Below are 18,677 nucleotides of genomic sequence, written 5' to 3'. Positions count from 1 at the left end.
TGCAGTTTTCCTCTTCTCCAGGTCCATTGGGCCCTGAGGATGATTTTATTTCTCTTTCACTGCATTTAAGTTTGAATTAATATGATGTGTTTTTATTTGTAAAATGATGTTCCCATTAGTCATTCAGCAGTCAAGAGGGGGTGGCTTAGTGATTCCATCCATTCAAGTTAAAATCGATGGGATACTGATTTGTGTGTCAGGGAGACTCTGCTGCCTAGCTAGCCAAGAGAATGGGGCCTTGAGGTGATTGGGTTGGGTAGCTGGCCTGAGGCCTTCCTTGTCTTTTTCTGGTTGCCTATTGCATATCAAACAGGTTGGTGCTATCAGCTGACCAAAAGGGACAATTACTAGGAAGTCCCAGGGTATAAGACAAAAAATGAGATCCTTTCAATTCTTCTATTGCATCCTCATTAACTTTTCCAGTTTTATTTTTAAAACCTCCAGCTAACATACTATATATGTATATATTTTAACAAAGAGAGAGAGAGAGAGAGAGAGAGAGAGAGAAATTTTTAATATTTTTCAGTTTTCGGTGGACACAACATCTTTATTTTGTTTTTATGTAGTGCTGAGGATCGAACCTGCGCATGCCAGACGAATGTCTACTGTTTGAGCCACATCCCCAGCCCCATACTATATATTTTTCCTGTTCATTTTGCTCAGCACTAGAGTGTAATTTTCACAAGGATAGAATTTCATTTGGTTCACTTGCTTTGAACTGTACTTAGAACACTGCCAAGAGCACAATGGGCCCTCAATAAGTATTTTTGAATGACTGAATGTCTTTGATATATGGAGCCTTGTGTAAAGTGGCTTCTTTACCCCATCTGAATAAATTCTGTGAATTTTTTACCTTATCAACCAGAATTCTGGAGGCAAATTGGGAGAATTTGCTCAAAGGCAAAAAAAGAAGAAAATATTATGTCATTATTAATTTTCTTACATGCAAAAAAGGAAATGGTAATATTTGAATTAATATGGTAATATTTGAATTAATATTAATAATAATAAATTAATATTAATTAATATTAATAAAAAGTTTAGTTTTAGATCCCAAACTTCACTTTTAAGTAGTGGCTAATGAAACACTGTTTTGTTTTGTTTTTAGAGGGAAATAATTTTTATATGTATATTACCATAAAATTACAGAAGGTAAAATTTCAAGAAGAGACACTCTTTACAGACACAAAAGATAAATCTAGAAAAGATTTGTTAGGCATTATCACCAAAATATTACTGGACACTATACAGAATTATCTTTCATGTTAAGCAATTGACTAATTTTTAAAACAATAGCAGAAAAAGAGAAAATTGGGGGAAGAATTTAAATGGCACATTTCAAAAAGTCTATTTAAATTGCTAGTTAATGTGAAAATGTGCTTTATAGCATTAGTTATCCCAGAGCTATGATCTGATGCTGATAGCTACTCATGAGAATGACCAAAGTTAAAAGCAAAACAATAGTAACTTTTTAACACTAATATTCTCATATAATTCTAGTGGGGGTATAAATTGGTACAGTACCTTGAAAGTCTGTTTTACAGTGTCCCCTAAAGCTGAATGCTTGCATGCTGTATGACCCAGAAGTTCCACTGCCAACTGTTTATGGACCAGAATGTTATACCTATAGTCAGAAAAAGATAAGTACAAAAATGTTCAGAGCTTTGCTGTTCATGTGACTTCAAAGTGGAAGCAACTCACGTGTTCATCACTAGAGTGGGTAAATAAGTTTTGGATATTCATACAATGCAAAACTATAAAACAATGAAAATATGTCATGTATGGCTATTTCCAACTCCATGAGCAGAAGACAGACACAAGAATATGTACATCATAATTACATTTATGTAAATTTTATATGAATAAAAAACTAATGTATGACTCTAATTTATGTTTACTTATATTAACATTAATTGGCTCTATTTTGATTAGCATATCTATTTTGATTTTTCTTTTTTTTATTTCTTACATGACAATAGTAGAATGCATTACAATCATAATTATCCATTCACAGCACAATTTTTTGTAACTCTGTATATAAAGTATGTTCACCAGGGAAGAAGAGCATGAGGAAAAGATTAACATTAAACAGAGACTAGTGGGGGGAGAGAAAGGGAGAGAGAAGGGAAACTATGGAAATGGAAGGAGACCCTCATTGTTACACAAAGTTACATATAAGAGTTTGTGAGGGGAAAGGGGAAAAAAAAAAAACAAGGGAGAGAATTAAAACAACAGCAGATGGGGTAGAGAGGGAAGATGAGAGGGAAGGGGAGGGGGGATAGTAGGGGATAGGAAAGGTAGCAGAATACAACAGTCACTAATATGGTATTATGTAAAAATGTGGATGTGTAACCGATGTGATTCTGCAACTTGTATTTGGGGTAAAAAATGGGAGTTCATAACCCACTTGAATCAAATGTATGGAAGATGATATGTCATGAGCTGTGTAATGTTTTGAACAACCAATAAAAAATAAATTAAAAAAAAAATGAATAGAAGGAAGAAAATAGATTAAAAGAAAGGGAGGGGGATGGGATAGTATTGAGAACTGAAAAGAAATACACTGTTATTTGCATTTATGAATATGACAAAATGAACCCCACAATTATGTATGACTCTACTGCACTAAGAAAATAAAATACTTTCTCTTTAGTGTTCTAAAAAAAAAAAAATGGCATATTGATCCCAAATAACTTTTTCAGAGATTTATCTGTAAGTTAGTCAAATCACAAGGAGTCTACTAGGAAATTGTGTATTCCAAGATATAAAATCATCAAGAATATGAACAACATTAAATGTTGTGAGGATGTGGAGAAAAAGGTACACTCATACCTTGGTGCAATCACACTGGAAAGCAGTATGGAGATTCTTCAGAAAACTTGGAATGGAACCCATCATTTGACCCAGCTATTCTACTCCTAGGTTTACACCCAAAGGACTTAAAATCAGCATACTTTTGTGACGTGGCCACATCATTGTTTACATCAGCTCAATTCACAATAGCAAAAATGCTGAACCAACCTAGGTGTCCTTCAACAGATGAATGAAGAAAATGTGGTATATACATACAAAGGAATATTAGTTGGCCTTAAATAATAATGAAATTAAGGCATTTGTGGATAGATGGATGAGGCTGGAGAATATTATGCAAAATAAGCAAAATTATCCAATCCCAAAAGATCAGAGGCTGAATATTTCCTCCTATAAGTGGATGCTAATTTACGATAAATGAGGGGGAGGCTAGGGAAGAATAGAGTTACTTTAGATTAGGCAAAGGAGAGTGAAGGGAGGAGAGGGATTATGGGGTAGGAAGATTAGTAAAATGACTCGGATATTATTACCCTATGTACATATGCCATTATATGCCCAGTGTGATTCTACATCATGTACAACCAGAATAATGTGAAGTTATACTCCATTTATGTATGCTGTGTCAATATGAATTCTACTGTCATGTATAACTAATTAAAACAAAAATTAAGTGTAAAAAAAAAAAAAATAAAGTATGTTCACGCTAAATTATGCCATCATACATGAGCTCTCTTATTATTATTATTTTTTGCATTACATTTCTTAATACACCTTTATACCACAATTTATCATATCTCTGTTTGCATATAAGGCATGTTGACACCAAATTCACATCTTCATACGTGTATTTTGTATAATGATGAGTGTCTCCTTCCACCATCCTTGCTTCTCCCTCCCTTTTCCTCCCACCCCTATTTTCTATCTAGAGGTAATCTTCCTCCCATGCTCTCCCTCCCTACCCCATTTTGAGTCACTCCCTCCCTTATATCAGAGAAGACATTCGGCATTTTTTTGGGGGGGATTAGCTATTAATAATAAACTAATATTAATTAATATTAATAAAAAGGTTGGTTTCAGACCCCAAACTTCACTTTTAAGTAGTGACTAATGAAACACTGTTTTTGATTCACTAGTTATTTCTTAAATACTTCTTTTCACTGAACAGTTCATCAAAGATATTATTTTTCTGACCTACAGGAAACTCCCCAAGTCCTCTGAAGTAATGTATAGTTTAAAAAAATAATTTTCACCAAAAGAAATATGAAAACATTTCCCCATGATAGAGGAATAAGGTGGATCATGATTTCAGTAGGGCATGAAGAATAGTTTGCCATGGATTCTGCCTCCTAACATACCTTTATCTAGAAATTTGTTTTCTAATTTCTTTCCAATAAGTTCTGCCAGATTTCTGCCCAATTCTGAACTTCATGCTCTGCATTCTATGAACAGAATTAAGAGAAAAGTAAGGATTTGATATAAAATAATCAGCATGAAAAGAATATTGAAATGGATTAATGACAATAACCAGTAATATATGATGAGTTAAGAAAAAGAAAACTTATCTCACAAATTATTAACTTTCCAGAAATGACTCGTTTTTCTTTTGGTACTGAGAAATGACTCCAGGGGAGCTTTACCACTGAGCTCATCTTCAGCCCTTTTTATATTTTATTTTGAGACAGGGTCACACTAAGTTGCTTAGGGACTCGATAACTTGTTGAGGTTGGCCTTGAACTTGTGACTCATTTTGAACATGGCAATGAATACTATATTGTTTTTATTAATTGGGAAATATGAAGCATTTTTTATTCTTAGTATGAAAGCATCGACCAGGTAGGGTCATTGAAATGTTCACCAGACAGTGACGTACAGTGTCTGGTCAAGGTTTCACTATGCAATTGTGTCTAGTGCTCTTTCCAGAAGTCCTTCTCTACCCAGGGCATCTAGGTCAGCTAGACATCTAAGGGGAGATCCCATAGCCCTGACCCAAAGGATGTTGTAATGTGTTTCTGACTTTGAGAGATGTGTCCCTAGTCCATGGCAGAAATTCTGTCACCTGGTGGCAGGAGGCCAGGAGAGATTTTCATGTATCTCACGAGACACAGTGACTCTGGAGCCCAGCTTGATTTGGTGTTGAGGTGTGATAAGATCAGTTCCAGCATAGCCACTAATTAATTGCTCATCAGAGGGACATACAACCCTGTGACATTACTGTGGTTGTGGGAATCCCCTGAGGAAAGGGAAAGTAGAAGGGTCTAGCCTGACCACTGTGTCTGTGGTGGGCTTCTGCTCTAAACCATAAATATCAAATGTGCTGAATTTCAATGGGCTCACAGAATAAGACACAATGAGTACTGAGAACTGTAAGCCATGTATGAACTGTGGTCAAGCGACATTCTAGAGTGTGATCACATAAATATTTTGAAAGGCTTTAGGGAGTCAGAGTTTAGGTTACCTGTTGTAATGCTGTTTCTTCTTGGCACTCATAAAGAGTTGTATACATTCCTATACACATATCCTTTCTGACACTGCTTTAATAGTAGGATAGTTGAAAATAGTTTCCTGGGCTGGGGTTGTGGCTCAATGGCAGAGCGCTTGCCTAGCACGTGTGAGGCCCTAGGTTCAATCCTCAGCACCACATAAAAATAAATGAATAAAATAAAGGCTTAAAAAAAAGAAAAGAAAATAGTTTCCTTATTCTATTTTAATAAGCAGACTTTTGTTGCTGATATCCTTGGTCTGTCACATCTACTCCTAGAAGAAGAAACTGTTAGTAAGTTGCAAGTCACCATCAAAGTATTCCTTGATCTGGAATCTGAACTGTGATGCTCATTCAGATCCCCTGGGAATTATAAAACTGCAGATTCTGACTTGCCAGGGCTTACCACCCAAGCAGCTATTTTGTGAAGCACCTGTTGACTCAAGGCTTTTGAGGATGAATTCATGTATGGAGACTGTAATTCTTCATAGATCTTTGCATTTGGTGAGTCACAGAAAGTATCTGAGATGATAATCATTTACAAACATGTCCACAAAAATCTCATTTAGTACGCATAACAGATCTTGGATGGGTAAATATTGCCATTTCCATTTTTGCATTTAAGAAAACTAATAATGACATAATATTTTCTCCATTTTTTTTTTTTTTTGCCTTTGAGTATCCCAGTATCTTGATCGAGCATTATTGTTGGTAGGTACGCTAGCAAGAACTTGAATTCAGGGATTTTTCCTATCATGTTTCAATCTAGTTTTTAATGGATTGCTTTTAACTTATGAAGATTTGCGTCCACTACATTTTTAGCTTTTGACAGTCCCAGCAGTGGGCTTCCAGGTAACCCTCAACTCCTGGTCAGCACAGCAAGGCTGCAAGGAACATGAGGATGTTCCTTGTAAAAGTGCTTAAGCACCATATGTTGGTGATGTACCAACAGGTGGAATTTCTGTGTCAAAGGATGTATGTTTACTTCTTTGACAACTCTTCCAGGTAGCTCTTCTGAATAACTCAACATGTCTACACTTTGCCAGCATTTTATTATCTAGGTTTCCCCCTTTTGTATGTTGAGTACATACAAACTGGTAGCACACTGTTTTTGCTGGTATTTTTCTTAGAATCTCTTCAAATGCTTTTCACTTTGGGAGGAGAGTCTCTTGTGAAAATGAGCTTCCTCTGAATCTTTCTGCTTATTCCTTTACTTGACATTATCTTTTTCTTATTGTACATGTACGTTCTCTGGACTTGTTGGATTCTTTGTCCATTACAAGGAAGACAATATTGGATTGTTTGTCCATTATGAGGACTAACAGGTCCTCTGGAACTTTCAAACAATTAGTAAAATTCTTAAACAATAAGTGAGTACAGATTGGCCTACCATTTGGGAAGGAAAAATGTTAGATGATATATTCAAAACATGAAGTCATATTTATAATAAAGTAAAACATGGGCTGAGCTAAAATATATCCTTAGGATCTTAAATATTCTGTAATAAATCTATATTCCTTGAAGTACAGCATTGATCATCTCTGGGTAATGAAATGGAAGTAAAGGTATCAAAGCAAATGACCATTTGTTTACAATTTTCTGTGGTTTAGTTTAAGTGATAAAGTTGTGATATATATTAATTAATGGATCAAATTGGTTGATAATTGTTTAGGTATAATTTAGGTGCCATCAAACTGAGGTTGTTGGCTGTGTGTCAGGTTTCTGAGGAAAGCTAGGAATGTTTAGTGACATGAAGCCATCACTCTGGAGACAACCATCCTGGTATACCTGCAATCTGAGTGCAGTCTTGAAGGGGCAATGTGTCTGGTCTCTTTTCCTAAACTTCAGGCTACATGTGTACATTTGAGAATAGTTCCAGCCATTTTCTTATCCTTTGGGTCATTCCCCCTCATATATCCTATGAGACAGTTTATAGGTGAGGCCTTAAGAATAACCAAATATTCCATAACAAAATGTATGTGTAATATAATATATAATATATTCACTCAGAAATTCTATTTTAAGTTACTTTCATCTAAGTTAAATGAAACATATTTATAGGCATCCTGGAGAAGACAAAAATTTTATCTCTGTTATCATCATTATCATCTATCTGTTTTATTTATTTATTTTTTTGCTTGAGCTAAATTCACAAATTGGCAGCCCATTTTATCAGATATGGAATTGGACACTATTTACAATTACCTACCTTTAACTTTTAGATATTTTTACACTAATACTGGATTTTTGCACCTTTAAAAAACACAAGGTCTAGGCCCATGAGCCTCAAGGCTGTGGTTAGCTAGAACATGTTTTCATTTGGCATAGCCGTTGGCACGCCCTGAGGTCATCTATTCAATCAGCTTCCATACTCCTGCTGCCTCCCTGGCTTTCATAAGTATCACATACAATATTGGAATTGGGGACCTCAGTATACAACATTGCATTCTCTGAATATTACAAGTCCCACTGTTCACTTAGCCATGCCTGACATAGCCAGCAGTATTTTCAAGCAAATACTGTGAAATGTTTAATTCTATATGCTCTTTTCCAAAACAGCATTAGGCAGGAACACAGCATACATAAATATTAGAAACACATTATTAATACATCTAATCCAATGACAAGTTTACACTTTTCAAATACACTTTTGATTTTTTTCTTTTGGGTATTACTTATAGGGAATTACACCAGATATGTAATAGGGAAATGAGAAATTTTTCATCAATTGTATTGTTTTACTGCTTATTTTTACAAATAAAGATAAAATACTTACTTGTTCTGGTGCAGGTGTTTTCCTGCATACTAGGTATACTGTGCTATTGGGATGATGCTGCATATTGTGCTTGGCACTTATATTGTACTTAGTAAATTATAGGAAGTCAATACTGAAGTTAACCTCTTGTTTCTAGCAGCTGTGCTGAAGATCCTTGGTGTGCCACTTTCTGCAATACATAGTGCTTTCTTCAAGTTCCTTATTGACCTCCTTGTTCTCAGAATCATGGTTTCCGGCTCTTTGAAAGTGGCAAAGCATTGCTCTGTGAATATGGAAGATGGTCATGTGGAAGGCTCCAGGGAGGACAGCTCACTGATAATGTACTCTAATCCACGTGCCTTTCCAATGACCTGTTTTTTCTTCTTTCGTTTTAAGGGAGACAGTGCCTTCAACGCTTCAAAACACTTCCGTGCAGCTGGGAATGCAGGCTTCTGCTTCACCTTGAAGGAAGCATTAATGAATCCTTTCCAGAAGACATGAGAAGAGAGAAGTGAGCCTCTGGTATCATGCAGGTTCCTTGCATTGCCCATGGGCTAGAAGAGAGAAGAGTTGCTTCATGAGATTTGATCCCCTTTTTCCTGAAAAGTTCCACACAGAGGTGAGTCCCCAGCATGTTTAGACACCATTTCAGACCCCTTTCTTGAAGGAATTGAATCAGAGCCCCTGATGATGTGGAAGAGCTAAAGATGGGTTTGCTATGAATTTTCTATTTAATTTCTCAGGGCCTGAGTCAAGCCAGCCATTGTGCTGTCAGCACACGAGCTGCTGGTCAAATGTGAGGAAGTGGTCTTGCTTTATGAAAACACCACCCTGATTCAGTGAGCCAGAGGCAGCCTGCAGTCCCTCCGTTTTCCTGTCAAGGCAGATTGCTGTGGATGGCCTCTGGCCTCGTCATGCAGCCCTGCTCACAGAGTAGGGGATTGATGGTCCAGGCAGATCCCTAGTTCCTTTGGACCTTTATTGCCACTGGGCCACCCCAGGGTCCTTGGACTCTACCTGGTCTTCTGGCCTGGGTCAGGGGATGTGAGGTTTGGAATCCCCCTCTGTGGCAGGATCCCAGGCCCCCCAGCCAGTTGAGGGCAGGCACAGCCTTCCCTAATTGTGTTAGAGGGGGAGACTTCTCCCACCCATCCTCATCCATGCTCATCCCGCATCATGTGGCTTGACACCTGAGGACGGACCTTTATTCATTGACTTAGTGGTTAGTGATGATGGTTGCTAAGAGTAAGTGACTCTTTCAAGGTCACATCACTTGTATGATAGGGCTAGAGCATGGATCTTCCTAATTGATTTCATGGGACTTTTTCATGGAAACTGTGACTGCCTCCTAAACACACACACTACATTTGGAGTGTCAAAATTCATGGCGCTGTCTCATTGGCAAGTGGATCTTGTTTTCTTTGGAATTTCACAAATATTTTCATTTGGTTTGTGGAGGTCATGCAAGAGAGATTTCATCTAAAATAGCAAAAAAAAAGAAATACCAGTTGTCTTTTTCCCACATGGATGTGTGTAGTGAACATCCCTTTCTTTGTGCTTCCATGAGTTGTTTCTTTAAATTTGTTGAAGAATGGTTGGCTGGGGAGCAAGGTAACGAGAGATGGATATCAATGCTTGTCCAGTATTCTGAAGTGAAGAATGTATTGAGGATGTGAAGGCTTTTCTAGCCAGTTCCTATGGCTCAGTCAGGGATCAGTCAGAGGATTCTGTCTGGTAGACTCTTTGGAGCAGATATCAAGTGACCTTGTCATACCCTGTCCAGCACTGAATGCTAAGCTTCAGTGGTTCATTTCAAGCATTTCCATGAGTCTATACTGTGTTCTCTTGTATCCAAGCAGTTCCTGACAAAAAAGGAGAAGAAAAATTCAAGATTTGGTGATTATTTATATAAATGTTATTTCAATCAACTTTCTATAACACAAAATTAACTTTACACTGGTCAAATTTCATATGTTGAGGAAATAATTAAAATATTAGGAGGGGTGAGGATTTGCAAATCAAATATTTTTATTTAACTTAAAAAATGACGTGCCAGAGGTGCACACCTGTAATTCAGCCTTAATAACCTTTAGTTCCAGCCTCCAGGTGGCCAATTCCATTAGGGTGTGTGGAAGCACACTGTCCTGGGATCATAGGCTCCCCTTCTATTCAACAGACAGAAGTTCCCAGGGATGTTGTCGTTGCACTGAATAGATGTTGCCAGAGGCAGTGGGGAGGTAGTAGTACATGAGGAGGGGAGGAGCTCTCAGGATGGGAAGAGGGGGCCACTTAGGGACTCACTAGGCGAGGCACGAGGCTGCTGGCCATGGTGCATGCCTGAGCACACCGAGTGGGACAGATCCGTGCTCTGTGTCCCTCTACACTCCTATGTAGGCCATGTTGGCAGCAGGTCAGGGAACTGGGGTCAAAAGTGCTCCCAGTAACACAGGCACCATCTGCCACAGTGTGTGCCTAGCCCTTTCCCCATCTTCCTACTTGGCGCTTGTCTTGCCTCAGGGCTGAGACCGTGCAGTCATCAGAGTGTGTCTGTGGCCCAGATCCAACCTGCATGGCCAACAGGCTCAGACCTTCAGGCGGGTCTGGGGCTCCTGCAAACAAACTGAGCCATCTGGGTGGCCTACAACAGAAGCAAGGCCTTCCCTTGAGCTCCAGAGGCTGAACACAATGCCAGTGTGGGCTGTTTCAGTGCCACACTCGTCACAGGGTCTAGGGGAGTGTCCCCCCCAACTCTGCCAGCCTTTGTCCACTCTCTTGCTGCTGCCCACAATCTGTGGTTCCCTTATGGGAATCCAGTCTCTGCCTCAAACCTCACACAGTCTGTTTCCCCAGGTCTCCCTAGTCTCTGGGTCCAAACTCCCCTCTTCCTTCAAGAACACCACATATTGGATTTAGGGCTAGTTGATGCTGTGTTCCATCATGTGAACTCTTATTAGCTTGAGCACTGTGCAAAGACTGTTTCCACACAAGGTCACACCCACTTTTGGGTGGACAAGAATTCAGGGGAAACTATTCTATCCAGTACACTTGCCTTCCTTCATATCTCTCCACAGTGAGGCTTCCTGGTATCTGTTGTCCTAATTCCTGTCATGGCAGGTTCCTTCCTTATGTCTGAGAGGACCTTGTGACCCCTGGATTCACACATTTTCTGAAATCACCAACATTCTCCAGAGTTCTCCATGGGACTCTGCAGTGTTTTGCATTGGAACCCACCCTCTGACCTGTAAACATGATCTAGACAATTGGATTGACTCCCTCCCTCCTGAAAGATCAGTGTTTGTTTGACACCCTTTTGGATTCCTTCCACAGTAGGCAAGTCCTTGGATCCTCTCCCAGAAAGTCTTCCAGACTGAAGGTCAGATGTGTCCAGATGGTGACTTGAAGGATATCAGCTCCTTTAAGCCCTTGTCTTGGCTTCATTGTTTTCTCCCCTCAATGCAAAGCAAGAAAGTACAGTTGGCCCTGTACCATCCTTCTCCATCCAAAGTCCCCACTCGCTGCAAATCAAAAATATCAGGAAATCAATTGTGTCTCTATGGACAGATACTTCTCCCATCATTGTTTCCTAGACTATGTAGTATGACAGACAATTTCAGTGCCCTTTCTTTGTATTAGGTGTCATAAGTCATGTAGAGATAATGTAAAAAATACAGGAAGAAGATATGCATTGTTCTGCCATTTTTGTAAGAGACTTGAGCATGTGTGAACTGTGGTGTTTTCAGTGGTCTTTGAACAAATCTCCCATGAATTTCCTGTGACATTTCTGATTTCTGGACTTGAGTGTGAGTCAGCCCCATGGGGATGTGGTAGGAGGGCAGTCGGAGCTGTTGTGCAGAACCTCAGTAATGACTTGTAAGGCCACGTGCAACACTGCAAGCAGCAGCAGAGAAGGGAGCCCTCTCCCCATGTGTTAAGCTTAACCCTTTTCTTATCCAAAATCATGACTTGTAAACTTGCAGAAATGGAGTCATCCCAAGAAGTTGGGATGTTCTGGGGAGCATGGGCTGTCATTCTATTTGGTCTCTTTGATATGATGTGCCAGCAGTTGGGAACTTAAAGTTGTGCTTAGGCCATGGAGTCTCCTTCCCTGGGAAGGGGCTTTTCAAAGCAGCCCTTGTCCCTGTTTTACCTTCTGCCCCAGGAGGACACAACAAGAATGTCCTCAGAAGTTGGCCCCTGATCTTAGACATCCAGCCTCCAGAATTTGAGAAATAAAATCTGTGCTATCAATCACCCAGTCTCTTGTATTCTGCTATCACAACACAAACAATCTGAAGACAAGTAAATCAGCAATCTCTCTAATGTTTACATTGTGGTAATCTACACCAACATCCATTTTGTAATTGAACCATTTTTGAAGTACACAGCATGTTCATATTGTTGATAGCCATTGCCATGATCCATCTCTAGAACTCACATTGACATACTCTTGCCATTAACACTGAATCCTACTCCCCTCCCCAGGCCCAGGAAAAGAACATTGTACTTTATGTTTTTATAAACCTGATTATCAGGAATATGAGACAAGTGAAATTCTAGAAAATTTGTCTTTCTCTGAACACCAACATTTTCAATGGATGCAGTTTACCCCAACTCCTTGGTATACCAGGTCCACTGCCAAGTCTGCTGGTATCTCATTTGGCCTCTCAGTGACAGCAGTACTGACTGTGTGCACATAAGCTGTCTGTCCATGTCAGTGGGCAGCTGTATCCCAGGATCTAGGGTCTTGGGTCCCACCCAGCCTGGGGGTTCCCTCCTCCCCCAGGTCTTTGACCCCCAGGTCTTTGCAGGCCAGTATACACCAAGGCCCTGTGCCTGGTGGTTTCTGTTGTTGACTGGAGGATGTGTCCCGAGCAGGGAGTAGGGCCGTCTGTGGCATAAAGGACTCTGGATTTGTATGGCCAGGCATTGTGTCGTGCGTCATGATGGACTACAAGTAGAAGCAATGCCTGATTCTCCTGGGATCTGAGTGGGCCCAGCCTATGTATTGAGAATTGGTGTGACCTCCTAATAAACAGGATTCCAGCGGAAAGGGTGAGTCCAGAGCCAACGGAACCTCAGTGTCTTTAAGAGCACTTTTGGGGTGGGAGGCCTGGAAACATTGATGCAAAGTCACAAGCTTCGAATCCAGGTAGAGGTGCTCAGGAGCAGCCTGGGATGGCGCATGGATTCCCCATCTCCACACACCTGGGATATCCCGGGGCTCTAAACAGCACAGCTGCCTGTCCACACTGAGGGCATCCACTGTCCCTTTGCATAGAGTACATTAGTCCCTTAGCAATTCCACCTAAAGCCAGCTCTGAACCCAGAATCCCAGGCACTTATTTGAGGCTCAGTCATTTTCCACTCATCTCTACCTGGCAGAGACCTCCTGTCCCCCTCTAACTCATTATGCTGAAGATGAAAACTTGGAGAGTGGGACTTTCAATCATCCAGATTTCCCAGCCACATTCCCCATTGTCATTTATTCCTGGCACCCAAACGGTTGTGGTGGGCCACAAACACCCTGGCATCTATGTGTGGGAACCATAGCAGTACAATCAAGAAACAGGAAGGAGAGGGGTTGGACTGATCAGGTCAGATGGCAGGGCATAGTACAGAGTGGAATGGAGAGTTCTCACCCAGGGCGATTGTTGTGATGTGCAGAAGTGCTCTGCTGCTGCTGGGTGCCCGCATGGTTCCTGGGGTCTTGAAAGGCTGCAGATGCCCCCAGAGTATTCTCAGATGCACATAGTGGGAGGCCTGTTGCCCACTATTTTCTTGTGGAAGAAGTAGGAGACCCCCTTAGTGTAGAGGTGCCATCTGAGAGAAAGACTCACTTTTTTGAAAAAAATTGATGGGAAAAAAAAAGGGTATGGATCTGTGCCCAAAGGGCCATGTATGCTCCTGGAAGTTGGTGGTGGCCGTAGTTCTTCATCCATTAATACTCCCTCCCCCACTAAAAAAATGTCCTTGGGTCCTTCAGAAATGCTCTCCCTTTCCTGGTTTTCCTGAATAGAAATCCTCTTGCATCTTGGGTGAATAGGGTTATGGGTTGTGCAGAGGGTGTTTGTCCACTGAGCATCTTAGAGACTGTCCTTTATGGAGCCTTTATGGGGAATGAGGCCAGGGTCCTTACTGTGGTTAGTGTGAGGACACCGTGGTTTCAGCAGAGGGAAAGAAGGACAAGGGAAACTCAGATGTCCCTTCATGGCCCCTGGAGTTAGAGGACTTACCCCTTTGCACCTGGGATCAGGAGACCTCATTTCCTCGAGGACACGCACACTCAGGGGTAGGTCTTGAGTATGGGTTCCTTTCTGGGGCCCAGGACTGTTGTTAGCCACCAGGAATGACAATGCTATCCATGCTCAGTGGAGCCAGTTTTGGCAGGAAAGAGAGCCCATGGTCACGCCTTGTCCAAAGCATCCCACACCAGGGGCTCCCATCCCTAGCACTCCTGTCCTGAAAGGAAGCCACTCAGAGGCAAGGTGGGTCCAACCACTTCCCATGTGTTCACTCATCACCGTGTTCCAGCAGTCACCCCAGTTAACAGTCCTGATGGGACTGGACATGGCTCAGAATGTCACCCTCATGAGCTCTACCCTGCTGTAGCTGCAGATCTGTGGCTGTAGAGACATAAAATCTCAAAACACATGCACTTGAAAGAAAAGAGCAAGAGCCATAGTCCAAACAGGGCCAGGTGTGGCAAGGACAGCTGGAGTGCCTAGGTTGGGACTCAGAATTATGTCAGTGGGGTGGCATTGCTGCTGGCACCAGAATGATAACAGAGAGCCAGCCCTGCTCAATTTTGGGAGCAGTATGTTGGGGAAGGCAGCAGAAATTGAGAGCCAGGATTGACTTTGGCCCTAGGAGGAGGTTGGGTAAAAGGTCATTGTGGGTTGGAGGGCCTGGGCAGATAGGGAGAGGCCAGGGCACACCCCAAAGCCTGGAGACTGCACTTGATGTCCAGGGTTGTGAGACACCACCTCCCCTCTTACAACTGAGAGCAAGAGGCATTGATGAGTTCAGTTTGTGTGCGGCTGCATCCAAGGTGGCTCGGCTAGGCACCTCTGTTTCCTTGTCTCAGGAGGCTGGGAGTCCAGGCTCCACTGAGGCTCGGCTGGGAGGATCAGAGTCTGAGTTCATGCCTGTGTTCCTGGTAGGATCCATGTTGGCTGAGCCTCAGTGCTTTTCTAATGGGAGGATGGGACTATGTCCTGTCTTTATCACAGGGGTGTGTCCATAGACATCTCATGCTAAATCAATTTGTTTGCTTGGGTTTAAGATGAAGAAAGAGAGTGGTGCTGGAGACAGGGATCCAGAGAGAAGTCATAACTTTGCACAACTCAATCTTGGAGATGATATCCCATCACCTACTTCTATTCCCATGATTTCAGAGAAAGAGTCTGAGCCATCTTGAGGTGAGGAATGTACTGGCTTTGGGCAGCAGGATACTGTGGTACCATGGAGTCTTTTTGATGCCCCCAACCACTAGACTGAGTAGAAGCACTTGGACAATTTGAAATCTTAGGAGAAGCCTTGGGAAGCTCTATGCCAGAAAGGGACAGCCTCTGAATCTCAGTCACCTCAACCTTGATATGGTTCAGAGTGGGAATTACAACCAAAAAGGAACTGACATTGCCAAGTCCCTGTGTGAAACACAGGCCTGATTGGGTTGGGGTGCATTCTTTGTCTCTCCCCCTTTTCATGATTCTCCCATCTCTAAGTTTGTGCTTTAGCTACCTGTGAGTCCCATCTCTGGTTTCAGAGATAATGCAGGCTCTTATGGGCAAATATGCCCAATAAATCCTAGAAATTAGATGCTACACTGATTTCTAGAAAGAGTTAGGGACACTGGGGAGCCCATGAGTGGCACAATGATGGAACCATGATCACACCGCTGGTGAGAAGGATGAACTGGTTGTGAATCCAGTTGTTAATCCTCAAAGCTGGAACTCTAATGGCAGCCAAGTTGGGTAGGGGCTGGTGTGGGTAATTGGGAAGTTTTTGCTAAACTTGATATGGGTGGGTACAGGGGAGAAATCAGCAGCCCATAGGGCTTTTGAAAGTGGTCTTAAGAGAAAAGGAGGCTCAGGTATGGGCACCACAAGAAGTGATATTATTACCTTGACAATGGATGAAACAGAGCATGAACCCTGGTAACCAGGCACCAGCTTCACTGACCAAGCCATCCGAGCTCACTTGGTTGGAGACACTGGAGTGAGAAGGATGTTCTGCTGTGGTTTCAAACCATGCCGAGCCTCAGCCCCCGAGGAATCTCAGGGGGCCACCTTGCCCTTTTGGGGGAACACTGGGTGAGGCTTCGTCCTAGACACCAGAGCCTCTGGTGATTGTCGCAGAGGAGCTCAAGAGTAACACTGTGTAGCACAGGGCAGGGGAGCCCAGCAGCCCTCTAGTCTGATCCCTGATGAATGGCCCAGGACTCCTATTCTGACTGTGTGTGTGTGAGTGAGTGTGTGTGTGTGTATGTGTGTGTGTGTGTGTTTGTACCGATGGGAACTGTCCCATTGTGCTTTGCGTCTAGTGTATTGGAATAAGTCATTTTTCTGTTTGTCACCATTTCCATTTTTGAACCCACCATTCTTGGTCCCAACCCAGGGTGAAAATGATCAGAACACGGATGAGCCCTTCAGGGTACAGAGCCTTGAACCTTACAGGCAGGACCAGCTTAGGAATGAGCTCCTGCCTGACATTTGTGGGAGGAACCTACATTTCAGCAGCAACATGGGGTTAATCTCCTGGGATTTCATCCCCACCCAGCAGGTGCTGGACCTGCTGTTCCCACGGTAAGCACCAGACCACCAAGCCCAAGTGTGTAGCCCCCTCATGCCTGGGTCTTGGGGCTGCCATGTACCTCTCAGGGACCCAAGGTTTGTGATACCTAGTGAGATAGAGGACCACGCTCATAGTGGAATGTCAGCCCCGAGGGGATGAGTCCTGGAGGTGCCTGCCACAGCCTTGCAAGGGGAGTGAACTCCCCACTCTCAGGCAGAGGAAACCATCCTGACACCAGCTGGTCACCAAGGTGTGTGGAGCAGTCCCCAAACCCTGGGCACCACAGCTCAAAGGTGTGCGCTGAGCTCATTCCCAGGTGGACTCAGAGAGGCCTGGGGTTTTGTCTGGTGTAATATTTTCTTTTTGTATGAAAAAGCTCTGTGTCAGGAGCATCTCATAACTCAGACATTGAGCAAAGCATTTAGTGTTAATAAAGGATGTGCCAGGTTCCATAGTGGGTCAGAACTTCCTATCTGAGATATAGCTGGACAGGGCCTTTGGAGATGGCAGCTCCCATGCCCAGAGAGATACGTGGGAAGCAGCAGGTTGGGCTCATTCACCAATGAGCATGGAGAAAACACTTACTGCGTGAAGACATGTTTCCAGGCATGTTGCATAATTCAGTGAAAAATGGGGTCAAAATCTGCCATTATGTCCCTTTTCATGGGGGTCAGCCTGAAACCGCAGGTGCCATGAGTACATATCCTACATGTGACAGCATCCCTGACTCCATGAGGCATAACTCCACGTTGTCCTCTTCAGTGAACATGGTGGACCCTGGACCAACTTCAACATGGAATGGGCTTGGGGTCAAGAGAGTGGGCTCCTGTTTCCAGAATAGGGACCTGCAAGGTGATTTGACTTGGGAAGGCTGAGGAAAGACTGTTCTCCCCAATTCTGGTTCCTGCATGCAGTGTAAGGTCCAGGGCTTCAACTGAAGGAGGGGTAAGGCAAAGAGCTGTAGGTAGAGTCATGTTCCTCTGGGAAACTGAGAGGAGATGTTGGCCTCAGAGGAAGCTCCTGTGACAATTGATCCCACCATAGCCAATCCCAGTCAGACCACACTCCTCTGTCCTCCTCCAGGGCCACAGAGATGTTGGCTTCACTTGTTGAAAAAGAGAGATCAGTTGCTTCTCCAAGGAACTTGGTGAGAGCTCAAGAGAATAAAGTAGTATGGTAGCCCAAGCCAGGAGAGGAGGCGTCCCTGCATCCCTGATCATAGTGGGCATGAGGACAGATAACTTCTGGAGGTTGAATTCCAGGTTGGAGAGCATGTAGCAAACAGAAAAGTGTCAGGCATATGTCCAGAGGAGGGCAGAGCTGGTCATACCATGGATCTAATGTTCCTTTCAATGTAGTTTCTTTGCCTAGAGACCTGTCCTGTCGCTGCCTGTACAGCCACTATGTCTTATCTGGGGTGGACTGGTCTATGCAGAGACAGGGAAGGTTCAGAAGTCCAGGTCTACAGTTTTGTTACTGGAGGCTGTAGGGAAGGATAGGCCAGGCTTCTGCACACCTGCCTCCCCACAGTGCCACACCTTCCTTCCCAGGTACCTGGGTGGACTTGTACACTGAGGCTTCCCATCAGCCTCCAGGATCTCTGATTCTCCAGCTGCTGCTGCCATACATGCGGCTCCTCCTGGGTGGCTTGAATCTGGAGCACCAAGCACACCACCTGCTGGCCCAGATTGAAGATGGCAATTCAACTGAGGCAGAGCCTGAGAGCCAGGAGGCCTGGGTGGGGTTGGGAGAGGTACGTAAGGGTAGATGAAGAAAGGTCCAGGTTTTTTCCCCACTGGGTGGGATGTGTATGGCTGGTGTTGGGCTGGGAACAAGGAT

General features: G+C 42.9%; 1 long non-coding RNA gene across 1 annotated transcript; it reads left to right on the top strand.

The window, feature by feature from the left end:
• Positions 1-8,449: 8,449 nt before the first annotated feature.
• Positions 8,450-18,467, top strand: LOC107158543. The gene is made up of 3 exons (XR_001505630.2): positions 8,450-8,664; positions 16,662-16,849; positions 18,369-18,467. It is a non-coding gene; the product is annotated as an uncharacterized LOC107158543 (long non-coding RNA).
• The last annotated feature ends 210 nt before the right edge of the window (positions 18,468-18,677 follow it).

The sequence above is a fragment of the Marmota marmota genome, unplaced genomic scaffold (assembly GCF_001458135.2).
Source record: "Marmota marmota marmota unplaced genomic scaffold, marMar, whole genome shotgun sequence".
Lineage (NCBI taxonomy): Eukaryota > Metazoa > Chordata > Mammalia > Rodentia > Sciuridae > Marmota > Marmota marmota.
Note: the sequence above shows the minus strand (reverse complement) of the source record. Positions and strands in the feature narration are given on the sequence as shown.